Raw genomic sequence first — 15,061 nt, forward strand, 5'->3', positions numbered from 1 at the left:
CCCATCATCTTGGGGTCTAATGTCCCCCGTCAGATCATGACCAAGTGGCTGCTGAGGACTTCAAGACGAAGAGGAGCAATGAAGAAAGGCTCCAGATGTGAGGATGGCTTTTAATGGTATTAACTGCTTACTATGTGCCAGGTACTGTACTGAGTGCCAGAGTAGATACAAGCTAACCAGGTTGGACACAATCCACGTCCCACATGGGGCACCTTCACCTTTACAGATGAAGGAAACTGAGGCACAGAGCAGTGTCGGCAGACAAGTGGCAGAGCAGAGATTGGAACCTAGGTCCTCTGACTCCCAGGCCTGTGCTCTTTCCACTAGGCCATTCTGCTTCTCAGGATTTGGGGAGGGAGTGGGCGCCAGATTCAGGGAAGGTGGTGAGGGGGAGAGCCCAAGAGAAAAGAAAGGGGAGTATTTGGCATTTGCTATATTAGTGGGAACTTACTTTTCTATTGAGGAACTTCAAATTGGGAAGGAGAGTAAGTATTAAATTTGGGCTTATTTGGTTTCCAGTGCAGGTTGGAATGTTTCAGACATTACAGTTGAGATCACCACCTCCACTTAGGTGTGATTTGTATTGCTCCCTGAAGTAATCATAGTTTTATGGTGCAGGTTATCAGTTATCACCATCTGCTGCTTCCGCCCTGTACACACAACAGGGGGGACAATGCAAATATTCAGAATTCGGATAGATGCGAGGGACGGGCAAAAACTAGGATGCAACAACAGATTGTTCGAGTTGGCGCAAGCACGCAAAATGGCAGGGACGTACACCCTGCCCTCGAGTCTCACGGCTGGTGGAAACTGCCTCATTACATGGAACAGTAAGGCCGTCAGACAGGACTTGAACCCTCAAGCAGGATTTGAAAGTGACCAGGTTCCAGGATCTCTGCTTTGCCATGTCAGTCTGGCCCCTCTGCCAATATACAGTCCAGAACCATCATTCAGTTGGGGGATATGGTGCTTCAACCCTGCCAGAACCCTAAGAGAAATCTGGCAGTTCCATCCCAACCTGTACTCCTTCTCACGAGGCCCAAAATTTGGCCAGATTAGTCACGAGTCTGCTGGGGAGAGCCAAGAGGTGTTTCCAGGTCAGGCTGACGGTACATTAGCCAAGCAGGGGAGGGGCTGGGTTAACACCCGCTGATGGAGACGAAGGATGCTATTCTCTCCTTTGCGAGCACTAAATTTATCCCCAGAGAACCAGCATGTGGCTTATTAAAGTTGAAATCCTTGAATTAAAAACCCTGGTCCTGCCGCTCCTGCAGGGAGCTGAAATGGAGGAGGATTTTCGCTCATTTCCAAGGCTCTTATGTGTAATTAGTTTTCATTTCCGACCTATTCCAGGCAAAGGGGATTCGGGCTCTCCAGCATCTTCCTACGTGCTACCCTAGGCCCTAGTTTGCATCTTAGGTGGAAGCCGTTAAGCAAAAAAAGAGGAAAAAGAGCTCTGTTGCCAAACATCCAGTTGGCCCATGGGAGAAGAATAATCTGGGAACATGCTATTAGTTGAGCAATGAAGCAAAAGAACTAGAATGTTCAACCGAGGTGCTGAACAGGATGGCTTAAGGGAGAGAGGGAGGGAGTGGATGGGAAGAGTCTATTAATCAATTTGGGAACAGTCACTAAGCATAAGTGGGTCTCAAAAAGCAAGGGGATTTATTGAGGCGGTATGTGGAAGAGGGCCTTCCAGGTTACACCCAGCAGTTTTCAATTTAATTGCTAACTCCATTTATCTAAAGTGGATGGGATTTCAGATTCATCATTAGTACTCTGTATCCAGTGCCCAGAGTGCCCATCGTGTACTTTGTGTGAGAAGGACAGTGCCCTACTGAATAGAACCCGGGCCTGGGAGACAGAAGGACCTAGGTTCATTCATTCATTCAATAGTATTTATTGAGTGCTTACTATGTGCAGAGCACTGTACTAAGCACTTGAAATGTACAAATTGGTAACAGATACAGTCCCTGCCCTTTGACAGGCTTATTGTCTGGCACTGACACTTGCCGGCTGTGTGACTTTGGGCAAGTCACTTCACCTCTCTGTGTCTCATTTACCTCCTCTGTAAAATGGGGATTAAGACTGTGGGAGATGGACTGCGTCCAACCTAATTAGCTTGCATCTACCCCAGTGCTTAGAACAGTGCCTGTCACATAATAAGTGCTTAACAAATGCCGTCATTATAACACCCGGAACTGTGATACAGAGGTCTTAACCATCAAGAGATCTGCTCTCTGCCCTCAGGGGGCTTATGTTCAAAGATGGACAACTGACCAACCTAGAGCACGGCAGGGGTTAGGGCAAGCAAACAGAAACCTCTGTTAGTCTATTTCTTCATTAGATTGCAAACTAATAATAATAATAGTCATTATTATTATTTTACTTGTTAAGCATTAACTATATGCCAAGCACTGTTCTAAGCTCTGGGGTAGATGCAAGATAATCAAATTGAACACAGTCTCACATGGGGCTCACAGTCTAAGTAGGAGGGAGTAGTAATTAATCTCCATTTTACAGATGGGGAAACAGGCATAGTGAAATTAAGTGATTTGCCCAAGGTCACACAGCAAACAGAGGCAGAGGCAGGATTAGTACCCAGGTCCTCTGACTCCCAAGCTCATGCTCTTTCCACTAAGCCATACTGCTTCTCAGGGAGTAGTGAGTTATACTGAACATGCCCAAGCTTTGCATACAGAAGATAGTAAGTATTGAAGGAGAATATCAAAACACAATATGGAAATTTCTGTTTTATTAAGTGTTTGGCTATGATTCCCCATATTTCAGAGTCGGTAAGGAGGCTGGGATGGAGAGAGAAGGGTTTAACGGAAGACAGATGAAAGACTTAGAAAGCTAGATGACAAGAAGGGGTTTGAAAGAGAACAGCCTGACTTCAGGTTCCTCACCCTTTTCAGCTGGTTGCCTCTTCAACAGTGGGCCACCCCAAGCCCGCAGCCTACGAGTACAAGCCTGCACAGGGAGAATAAGAAGTCTCAATTTAATCCTTTCCACAGAAGGAATATACTTCACAGCACTGGCCTTGGAGCAAATACGACTTGCCCCCAGGATCGTTAAAAAATCCAGTTTGTGGGGTTGCTGGGAATCTCATTATGACTTATAGGACTCGTCTTCTCTGTGCCTCAGTTACCTCATCTGTAAAATGGGGATTAAGACTGGGAGCCCCTTGCAGGACATGGACTGTGTCCAACCTGATTAGCTTGTGTCTACCCCTGCTCTTGGTAAAGTGACTTGCACATAGTAAGTGCTTAACAAATACTATAAAATACCAATATTCACCGTAATAAAATGGAGCAGAAAAAGAACAGAATATCTGCAGCCACCATTTGACCAACTTCTGTCTTTTCTACCTCATTCTCTCCTTCCTCCATCCAGAAATGGCTTGACAGTACTATTACTATTCAGCAAGCGGTTTCCTTTAGATCTGCTCTCCAACTGTTACCCTATCCTTAGGGGATGGGGGTTTAGAACAAGCCTACCATTTCCCCAGTACCCTCCGTGTCTTCAAAATGGATAGTGGGTAAGCTCTGATACGGCTGATTGGCTTATGGCTGATTGTATTGTGGTACCCGAGTCCCAGCTTCACACACGATTTTCTGTTTTGCCTGTAGCGGTGAAGGCTTTGGGGATTACATCCAAATCCTTTTCCTCCTATCCTTGGGATCTGGAAGCTCCTCTACGAAGCGTGAATCGAGGCCAAGGGAAAAAAAACTGATCACAGCCAGCGGGTACACAGATGCTCTCCTCAGAGCTGGCTGTTTCAATGCGAAATGGGGGCATCCACTAGAACAATGGTCAGGGGCTGGCTGTACCGGCGTGTTATTGGTTATTATGCCTCTGTGGTGAGGGAGAGCCAGGAAAGGGGCAGCCCTTGGAGGAAGGGTTAGCTGCAAGGTTGGAGCTAGACCGGCAGTGGCCACTCTGCTAGGTTTTCATTTATTTCATCAGGGTAAGTCTTAAGGCACTCCCTGGTGCCCAGATTTTACACTTCAGGGAGATCTTTGCTGAAAGATAAACAAGATCCTTGTTCCTGTTTTACTCAGGGAACTAATTAACTTGGCTGAGTATGATAAAATGAGCTCTCTCCGAAGTCTCCAGAGGAAAGTTTAGGACTTCAGGGGTCACAAAACCCATCTCCATGGTTTCTCTTCTGACATTTAATTAAAAGGCTTTAGGGTGAGGTAACAGCTGTCATTTCCCATCTCTGAAAGAACAATCCAGAAAGGTTCCTAGAAAGGTCATTCCCTGCGCACTGCAGTGGAAAAGAAGAAGAGCAGTGTGGTCTAGTGGAAAGAGCATGAACTTGGGAGTCAGAGGTCCTGGGTTCTGGAGCAAGTCACTTCACTTCTCCACACCTTAGTTACCTCACCTGAAAAATGGGGATTAAGACTGTGAGTGGAACAGGAACTGTGCCCAACCTGATTATCTTGTATCTAGCCCAGTGCTTAGTACAGTGTCCAGCATATAGTAAGCATTTAACAAATCCATTTTTTAAAAAATAAACTAAACCAAACCAAAGACAACTCAAAGTTGACCAGTGAACAGAGATAATACCTTGGAGGGAGACAACATAGGTGTTCAAAGGACAACCTGGCCTGCCTTATACCACTCACTGCATACTTGTCTCTCCCTTTCCATGGGCTGCTCTTTCACTGGACAGATCGACACTATTAGCTGGATCTAATAGCTCTTTTCTTCTGAAGAGCTCATGGTGCCATGCATAAAACGTTTAATGTGGAACATTTAACACTGTAAAACTGAAAGCAAACAGGAAACTGCTAAAAAGGAAGAGTATAAAAGGGTACAGAGAGGGAAGGAAAGCAGGAAAAGTAAACTCAATTGACTCTCTTGAGGCCGTACTGTAGCTGACTGTGTCGGGAGGGAGGAGAGGGTCTCTGAGAAGACCCACATTCTCTTTTATGCCCAATAACCACTTGGTTCATCCTGAGACGTACAGTCCCAAAGCTACCTGAATAGCACCATTTGATTGCTCTAAATCAATGTGGAATTTCTTGAGGGGCTGAGGTGGGGGTGTTAATTCATTTCTGAGAAATTTGAATTAACATTCAGGTTAATTACTCCAACTTGAATCTGGTCCTAATGGAAGAAAAGCTCTGAAATTCCCATATGGATACGTATGTGAGTGTGTGTGTAAATGAGAGAGAAAGAGAGAGAGAGAGAGAGAGAGAGAGAGAGAGAGAGAGAGAGATGCAGCTGCATAATCTAATTGATGCAAATGTTGATGACTAGTTTGGGATTGCAACCTGTGACTCACTGGGCCAGAGAGAATTGAAGGAGCAGCCTACTACCCACACAGTTTGCAACATTTTTCCCCTACTCTTCACCCACCCCTCCTTTTTCCTTCTTTCTTTTTTTAAAAATGCAGGCTGCCTGACCCCAAAGCACACAATAATTGACTTCATCTAATGGGTAAACAGCCCAAGCCCATAATTTGGCCAAGGGGAAAGAGCCACAGAATGAAAAGTTATGTACTACTGTCTTCCCACCAGGCAACAATAAACCACTAACTTGCAGAATTATTTCCTACTGTTAACAAATATCTTGCTTCTCAATATTCAGAACATCTCAAAGAGCAGAAAACCCCAGATAGAGGGGAAGGGCCACTAAGGCTTAAATCTTCAGGTAAAACTGTATATCCTTTCTGGGAGTGGTCAAGATCCAGTTTGTCATACATACCGAGTTCCTCAGGCAAACTCCGAGGCTTTGGTGTGCTGGTAGCTCTGGGAAGTCAGAGTGGGTGGCTGCCTTCTACTTGCCGGAAAGATGCTCAGTAAACAGGCCATCTCTCATAACCACCAGCTATCAACGAAAGAGTCCTAGAAACTGAGCTCCTCTCTCCCCTCAAAACAGGTCAGTCAATCATATTTACTCAGCGCTTACTTGGTGTAGAGCACTGTACTAAGCTCTTGGGAGAGTACAATATAACAATAAACAGGCATGTTTCCTGCCCACAAGCTTACAGTCTAAGAGGAGGTCCTTTGGGTCATTCCAACAGAGAGATACTTGTGAACAAACTGGACAAGAAAACATTTCCAACCATCCTGCCCCACTTAAGGTCACAGGAAGAGTGTGACTGATGACAGCCTGAAGTCCTGCGATGTCAGGGCAACACTACTGTTGAAGATCATATTCTCTAATTTTAGTCAGACTTCCAGCATTGGTTCACAGGTTCATTTGTTTTCAATGACCCTGTTGTCTCTTTGAAGTCCAGTACCACAAGGAGGGCCTGGGATCATTTTCAGCACTCAGTACAGTGCCTGGCACATAGTAGGCACTTTACAAATACTATAATTATTAATTACTACACGACTCTCTAGGTCCATGTGAAACCTTTGGATCGAGAAAGCCCTCACCTGCTACTGGAAAAGATGTTGTCAGAGATCTGTTTGCTACAGATGGGCCAAGCATAAAATTGGTTTGTTTAGTGGGCGAGGGATGAACAATTCCTCTTCCTGGGACACCCCCAAATGTACAACAGAGAGCTTGGGTGGCCATCCCTCTGGCCAAACGAGTCTCCGCCATTAGCTCTAGCCATCCTAGACCCCAAAGATGGAAATTCTACCTGCGTGAGCTGCAGAGCAAAGCTACCAATGACTGGGCCCTAAGGAGCCTCAAAGGAATAAAACAGGTTTATGTTGTGCAAGGTCCTTCCTCCCTTCTGTAAGAATTGGTGCTGACACTTTGGTCACCCTTGAATCACTTCCTTCTTCTGGGAGAAAGACATAATAGGCACCACCAACAAAGGCCATGTGTGGAAACAACCACAGTACAACATGTCTTAATGATCCCTTCCCTGGCCAGAAATCTCATTTCACACACTCCTTAAAACCTTTGAGGTTTGGGGCCCTGTGACTTTAGTGATAGCCTCCCCCTTCACCACCCCCAGTGCAATAATCTCAAGAGTACAAGGAACAAATTTCTAGGCATTTAAAAGCAGGACCCTCCACAGTTTCACCTCTACCTCTTCTTCCAGCATAGGAATTCATATTTGTTATATTCATAAAAGAGCAAGTTAGACTTGGTCTGTGCTTTGTTCTATCACTCAAAATCTCCATGTAGGCCTGTCAGCTTCCAAGAATTGTTTGCTTGATTTATAGATGATCCTTAAGTTCTAATTTGTTCAACATCAAATGGTGATAAAAAATGGTGACCATTAAAAATTGATTTCAATATATAGTACTTACTCATAAAAGTGACTACTGCTCACAGTTAGGAAATATTTTCTTCAACAACGTAGAAAAGGATGACAGCAAAAAATTGAACCATACTACGTTGTTCTTGCTCACTGGGCAGTCATTCATTTCTAAAAATGGATGACTGCAATATACCATGGGCTGATATATGTGGTATATTTTATGCTTATCATTTTCAAAAGTGAGCTATTTATTGGTTCCTCAACCATCCTAGGGGGAAGCTCAGCCACTGTTTTTTGGAGTTTGATATCAACACATGAGGAACCCCAGGCTCTCAAAGCAGATATCTACATTTCAGATCCAGCACCTTCCACCATCATGCACAAAGGACTTTTTTTTTAATGGTATTTAAGTTCCAACTTTGTGCCAGGCACTGTACTAAGTGCTGGGTAGATACAAGATAATCAGATTGGACTCATTCTCTGTTTCATATGGGGCTCAGAGTCTTAATCCCAATTTTACAGGTGAGGTAACTGAGGCACAGAAAACTTAAGTGACTTACCCAAAGTCACAAAGCAGACAAATGGAGGATCCGGAATTAGAAGCCAGGTCCCCTGCCTTACAGGCCCGTGCTCTTTCAACAGCCAAGCCACACTGCTTTTCACAGCCAAGTCAATCTCCTTCAGATACCTCAGTGACATTAACAGGGGCCAGATATCCTCTCGTCATTACAGACGGACTAAAGGCACAGCTAGGAAGGATCTGCCCATCCAGGCTGGCTCTGTGGTTAGACACCCGCACAGTCTGAAATCCAGAGGCTCAGCCTGTCCTGAGATGAGCCCCAGAAGTGAGGACCTTCCATTAGCCCCAGTCAGACCCAACGGGGAGATTACTTATTTTCGGGTTGGGGTTGTGGCTGTGTACATGCGATGTAGCCTGCGAGCACAGTTATCTCCAGGAGCTGCTGAGACTCATAGTTCCAGAGAGCACATAGGGTCTTTTGCCTGCACACGATATTTTCATGCCCACATGGTGGCCTGGCAGCCCTTTAGCCACTGTGTTTACTGGTAGCTCCTTGCCTTACCCCTGCACCCTCCTCAAGGCTGTGGCCTGACGCCATCTCCCACCTTCTCATCCTTAATTACAGGTAGGAAAGCGGGGGGTCCCAAACATTTTCTACCAAAGACTCCATGGAATATGACTGGTTCTGCAGATCCTGTCTGCCTAATAAAGAACGTTTTCTCTATCCTTATGCACACAGCCAATAATCTCTCACTCTATGTTCAGCGCACTGATCTCTCCTCTTCTCCCTACGAGTAACGAACAGATCCTATTTTTACTCTGTCTCTACTCAATCCTACCTCCAGTAGCCTCATCTAGTTCGGAGGACTCCTCATTAAAGGGAATGTTTTCAACCCACTTTGGGAAACAAAAGTCTAGAGGAAAAGAACAGGAAAAACCTGAACTCCATGCCCAAAGTTGTCTTTGCTTCCCAAGCCACTAGCAACTGGCAGGGTTTGGCAGGAAAAGGTCACCACAGCCCAAGTTCATTGATGGAATGTGGCAGAGAAAGAGAGAGACAGAGAAAGGGAGAGAGAAAAGGGGGTCAGACAAGCCTGATGCTAGGGTTTCACAATCATTATTTCTGTGGGGAGGGAGAAGGGAAGGGAGCCTCCACTAAAACGATGGGCTGAGCTGGTATTAAATACTCTGTACTTTCTTCATTGCATCACACCCCTGACTACGCCTAGAGAGTGGGTTTGGAAATCCTGAGCACTTAAGCAAAAGTTACTTCTCCCAATTCCACTTCCTTCCAGTTTTCTCATAAACAAATCAGATCAAAAGCAAGAGATGGATGGGTTTCTTGGACCCTGCCATGCAGGTAGCTCTTCTAAAGAAGTCCTGGGTCCTGAAGGAAGCTCAGAGAAAGCATTTTAAAACAAATTTATTTCACTTTCTCCTTAGGAAAGGAGGGGGAGGATTAGAGGACGAGGCCCACCTCCCCACCAGAGTAAGACAGCCCGCTCATAGGAAGAAGCTTGAGAGATGTTGGCTGGAGCACCCTGGAGAGAAAATGGGGAAAAGTCCATCCTTGACTGCTTGGTTTCTCTCCAGCCAATGCAACTGCATCTTGTTCCCTCAAGCACGAATTTGTTCTAGAGGAAGCTTCAAACTCATGGAATGTGTCTGTTATATTGTTGTTTGTAGTCTTCCAAGTGCTTAGTACAGTGCCCTGCACACAGTAAGCACTTGTTTGATTTATTGAGCACTTACTGTGTGCAGAGCACTGTACTAAGGGCTTGGGAGAATATAACAGAGTTGGCATACACATTCCCTGTCCACAATAAGTTTACATTCTAGAGGACACTTAGTAGAGCGCTTCCAGGCAAAATTCCTTCCCAGTCACTTTCTACTGGGATTTGTGCAGGAGGCTGCATCCTAACAAAGGGGTAATGAAATCTAAATTCGAGCTGGCCCAATTCCATCTGCACCTGACTGAGGGGACAAGGGTCCTGACAGAATCCTGAAGAGAGAGCCATTGGACCGTACAAAAAAAAGGATTTATTTACTGAAAATCCCCAATATAACAACAACTATGGAATAATAATAATAATGGTACCTGTTGAGCACTTACTATGTGCCAAGCCAAGTTCTAAGTACCAGGGTAGATACCAGTTAATCGGATTGGACACTGTCCCACTTGGGGCTCAAACTCAATCCCCATTTTACAGGTGAGGGAACTGAGGCTCAGAGAAGTTAAGTGACTTGCCCAAGGTCACATAGCAGACATGTGGTGGAGCTGGGATTAGAAGCCAGGTCCTACTGACGGCCAGACCCATGCTATACACTAAGCCACGCTGCTTCTCACTGTGTTAAGTGCTGTTTGCCATGTACGGGGGGTTGATATATTATAGCGATCTTAGACAATCCCTGTCCCACATGGGACTAATTTCCCTTCAATAAGAAGCACCAAGTCTCTGTATAAGCAAGTAATGTTGAAGAGATAATGTTGATAGCATCATTTCCTGGGCTGGATTTCACACACTCTCCACAAAAACAAAACGAAGTACTCAAGACTGAGACATTTACAGTGATGGCTTGCCTCACAACATCCACACACTCTTGTCATGGCTGGTTATCTCCTTCTCTCATCAGCAGCCACAGAAGCAACAATAGTTTTTACTGAGCAACGTGTGTGTGAATGTGTGTCTGTGTGTGCAGGGGGGTGGGAGATGACACTGAACTGGACGCTTGGAAATACACAATGGAAGTACTGTAAAAGACAGGGTCCCTGTCCTTGAGTTTAAAGTCTAACAAAGGACACAAGCAACTCTGAGGTTCTCTTTACAATAGGTAAAAGTTTAAAAAAAAGAAGATGAATAGAACAGCAGATGAACAGATGTATTTGAGGAGTGCTTTTTTTGCATTTTCTATAAATGCTTTCCATTCTAAGAATAGCTCTATAGGGAAGTAACTATCTTTGTTGGAATAACTGTATATTTCATTTTAAAAGCCAATTAAAGTGCTAAGCCTTCAGTGATCACTTAAATCGATTGAGAGCTGGGATCTTGTGTTTTATTTCTACTGCCAATCCCAGTGGCTAGTACAGTGCTCCACACACAGTGAAGGCTGAAATACAGATGGAGACTTGTGCTCTGCCTGCGCCGAAAGCATACATCTACATTTACACCCGCTGTGAAAAAATCGGTGGCTACAACTGATGAAACAAGTAACTTATCAAGCCGTGGCCCCTTGAGCCATTTTTCATCATGGGTTTAAGTCACACCATCATGTTACCAAACACTGAAAGCCTCAGTCTTTTCTCAGTTGAAGCAGCGTGGCTTAGTGGAAGGAGCATGGGGTTGGGAGTCAGAGGTCTGGGTTCTAATCCCAGTTTCGCCACTTGTCTGCTGCGTGACCTTGGGCAAGACACTTAACTTTTCTGTACCTCAGTTCCCTCTGTAAAATGGGGATTAAGACTGTGAGCCCCATGTGGGACAACCTGCTCACCTGGTATCCTCTCCAGTGCTTAGAACAGTGCTTGACACATAGTAAGCACTTCACAAATGCCATCATTATGAACACCAGTGTGACCTTTTGCAAACCTCCAATTAGGGGGTCAACAAATATCATCATTATGAATAGCAGTGTGATCTTTTGCAAACTTCCAATTAGGGGTCAACAAATAGCATCATTATGAATACCAGTGGGACCTTTTGAAAACCTCCAATTCATTCATTCATTAGTATTTACTGAGCGCTAAGTGCAGAGCACGGGACAAAGTGCTTGGAATGGACAATCCAATTAGGGGTTGGGGGGGGGGGGTAGGGGGCTAATACATCGATTTGCCGGGAAACTGAGTGGTTTTTAACAGCAGTCTCCCTGGGTTTTTAATCCCCAAACTGGAAAAGCCTCATTCATTCAATAGCATTTATTGAGCGCTTACTATGTGCAGAGCACTGTACTAAGCGCTTGGAAAGGACAATCCAATTAGGGATCGGGGGGAGGTGAGGGTATTAGATTGATTTGCCGGGAAACCGAGTGGTTTTAACAGCAGCCTCCCTGGGTTTTTAATTCCCAAACAGGAAAAGCCTCATTCATTCAATAATATTTATTGAGTGTTTAATATGTGCAGAGCACTGTGCTAAGCGCTTGGAATGGACAATCCAAATGGGGGGGGGGGGGGCTAATAGATTGATTTGCCGGGAAGCCGAGTGGTTTTAACAGCAGCCTCCCTGGCTTTTTAATCCCCAAACGAGAAAAGCCTCCAATTCATTCATTCAATAGTATTTATTGAGCGCTTACTATGTGCAGAGCACTGTCCTAAGCGCTTGGAATGGCCAACCCGGCAAGAGAGAGAAACCATCCCTGCCCAACGAGGGGCTCACAGTGTAAAGGGGGGGAGACATTCATTCACTCATTCAATAGTATTTATTGAGCGCTATGTGCAGAGCACTGTCCTAAGCGCTTGGAATGGCCAACCCGGCAACAGAGAGAAACCATCCCTGCCCAACGAGGGGCTCACAGTGTAAAGGGGGGGGAGACATTCATTCACTCATTCAATAGTATTTATTGAGCGCTATGTGCAGAGCACTGTCCTAAGCGCTTGGAATGGCCAATTTGGCAACAGAGTGGGACCAACCCTGCCCAACGAGGGGCTCACGGTCTAAAGGGGGGGAGGCATTCATTCATTCAATAGCATTTACTGAGCGCTTACTATGTGCAGAGCACTGTCTAAGCGCTTGGAAGAGCCAATTTGGGAACAGAGAGAGTCCATCCCTGCCCAAGGAGGGGCTCACGGTCTAAAGCGGGGGAGACATTCATTCATTCAATAGCATTTATTGAGCGCTTACTATGTGCAGAACACTGTAGAGCCAGCCAACAAAACCGAAGAGAAGAAAATAAGAACAAGAGCACAACCTCCAGACAAGGTCTGAATGAGCGGAGCTGAAGCCGGGACATCGACCGGGGCGGCAGCGCTCGGCGGGGGCTGGGGGTTTGGGCCCGGCCCGGTTCAGTCATTCAATAGTATTTATAGCATAGCATATGTTATGCACACTACATATGCATATGCACAACAGCATAGTGCTCTGCACATAGTAAGCGCTCAATAAATGCTATTGAATGAATACTGAGCGCTTGGAATGTACAAATCGGTAACAGACACAGTCCCTGCCCCTTGACGGGCTCCCAGTGTAATCGGGGGAGACAGACAAGAGCAATAGCAATAAATAAAATCCCACGACCGGACGAGGAATAAAATCAGCTAAAATGAAAGGTTCTTTCTCCCCCCTCCAGCCGCCCCCGACCACCGTGGAGCCCCGCCGTGAGCGCCTCTTACCGCGGCGGGACCGGAGAAGGACCGGCCGGAGAAGGACCGGCCGCTGCAGCCCGGCCGCCCGCTCCCTCGGCTGCGCGCGCAGCTCCAGCTGTCAGTCAGCCGGAGCCCCCGACCGTACTGCGCAGACTCCGAGGCGCCCCCCCCCCCCTCGCCCCCCCCCCCGGCAGGGGCAGGAAGCCGGCTCGCGCGCCGCGCCCCGCGGTCACGTGGTACAGGGACGTGGCTCAGGTAGGGACGGGATGGAGCGGCCTGGGGCCGTGGGGGATTCTGGGAGAGGGTGGTCCTTGACCAGAGTCTGCCTAGCGTTGCTCGGCTTGGGGGGCCGGGACCCCGAAATCCGGGCGCCTCTCTCGCCCCTGACACCACCCACACCTCAGTCTGACACCACCCACTCCTCAGTCTCGCCCCCCACCACAGTCCTCCCGCAGGGGAGCCGACCCAGACCCTGAGGGGAGGGAGGAGATGGGCCTAAATGGGGGACCACCTTCTCACCGTAATAGGGGCCTGAGGTGGACTAGAATAATAATCATGTTGGTATTTGTTAAGCACTGTTCTAAGCGCTGGGGTAGATACTCCAGCGTGGCTGCGAAGAAGCCACGCTGGCTCAGTGGAAAGAGCCCGGGCTTGGGAGACAGAGGTCATGGGTTCTGATCCCCACTCTGCCGCTTGTCAGCTGTGTGTCCTGGGGCAAGTCATTTCACTTCTCTGTGCCTCAGTGACCTCATTTTAAAATGAGAAGCAGCGTGGCTCAATGGAAAGAGCACGGGCTTTGGAGTCAGAGGTCATGAGTTCAAATCCCAGCTCTGCCACTTGTCAGCTGTGTGACTGGGCAAGTCACTTAACTTCTCTGTGCCTCAGTTCCCCCATCTGTAAAATGGGGATTAAGACTGTGAGCCCCACGTGGGACAACCTGATTCCCCTGTGTCTACCCCAGTGCTTAGAACAGTGCTCTGCACATAGTAAGCGCTTAACAAATACCAACATTATTAAAAGGGGGATGAAGACTGTGAGTCCTACGAGGGGCAACCTGATTACCTTGTATCTACCCCAGCACTTAGAACAATGGTTGACACATAGTAAGCACTTAACAAATGCCAACATTATTATTATTACTCCCCCGATTAGACTGTAAGCCCGTCATAGGGCAGGGACTGTATCTATCTGTTGCCGATTTGTACATTCCAAGCACTTTGTACAGTGCTCTGCACATAGTAAGTGCTCAATAAATACTAAGGAATGAATGAATGAATACAGGGTCATCAGGTTGTCCCATGTGAGGCTCCCAGCCTTCATCCCCATTTTACAGATGAGGGAACTGAAGCCCAGAGAAGTGAAGTGACTCGCCCACAGTCACACAGCTGACAAGTGGCAGAGTGGGGATTCGAACCCATGACCTCTCCCAAGCACGGAGCAGCGTGCCTCAGTGGAAGGAGCCCGGGCTTGGGCCGGTCATTCATTCAATAGTATTTATTGAACGCTTACTTTGTGCAGAGCACTGGACTAACAGCTTGGAATGGACAATTCAGCAACAGATAGAGACAATCTCTGCCCATTGACGGGCTCACAGTCTAATCGGGGGAGACGGACGGACAAAAAGAAGACAACTTAATCACGATAAATAGAATCAAGGAGATGTGCACCTTATTAACAAAACAAATAGGTCATGGGTTCTAACCCGGCTCTGCCGCTTGTCAGCTGTGTGACTTTGGGCCAGTCACTTTGCTTCTCTGTCCCTCAGTTACCTCACCTGTAAAACGGGGATGAAGACTGTGAGCCCCACGTGGGACAACCTGATCACCTTGTATCCGCCCCCCCCCCCCAGCGCTTAGAACATTGCTTTGCACATAGTAAGCGCTTAACAAATGCCATCATTATTATTGTTAAAATCAACCCCCGTATTTCATTGATGTCTAGTCCCGGCAGGAACCTGTGCTAGGTACTTGGGTGAGTTCCATAAAGGTAGATGACTGGGTGCCTGCCCTTGAGAACTTTATGAGGGGATGCTCGGAAATCTTTCCTTGGAGGTCTTTGAAAATAGTCGTAC

At 46.7% G+C, this 15,061-nt stretch overlaps 1 protein-coding gene across 2 annotated transcripts in view; it reads right to left on the reverse strand.

The window, feature by feature from the left end:
- KIAA0513 (KIAA0513 ortholog) overlaps nucleotides 1–13,107 on the reverse strand; it is a 74,112-nt gene extending 61,005 nt beyond the window's left edge. For both annotated transcript variants that reach the window (XM_007671657.4, XM_007671654.2), the window contains exon 1: nucleotides 13,018–13,107. The gene's annotated coding sequence lies outside the window, so the exon portion shown is untranslated. The remainder of the gene's footprint in view (nucleotides 1–13,017) is intronic.
- Between the last annotated feature and the right edge of the window lie 1,954 nt (nucleotides 13,108–15,061).

Source organism: Ornithorhynchus anatinus, chromosome 11 (assembly GCF_004115215.2).
Source record: "Ornithorhynchus anatinus isolate Pmale09 chromosome 11, mOrnAna1.pri.v4, whole genome shotgun sequence".
NCBI lineage: Eukaryota > Metazoa > Chordata > Mammalia > Monotremata > Ornithorhynchidae > Ornithorhynchus > Ornithorhynchus anatinus.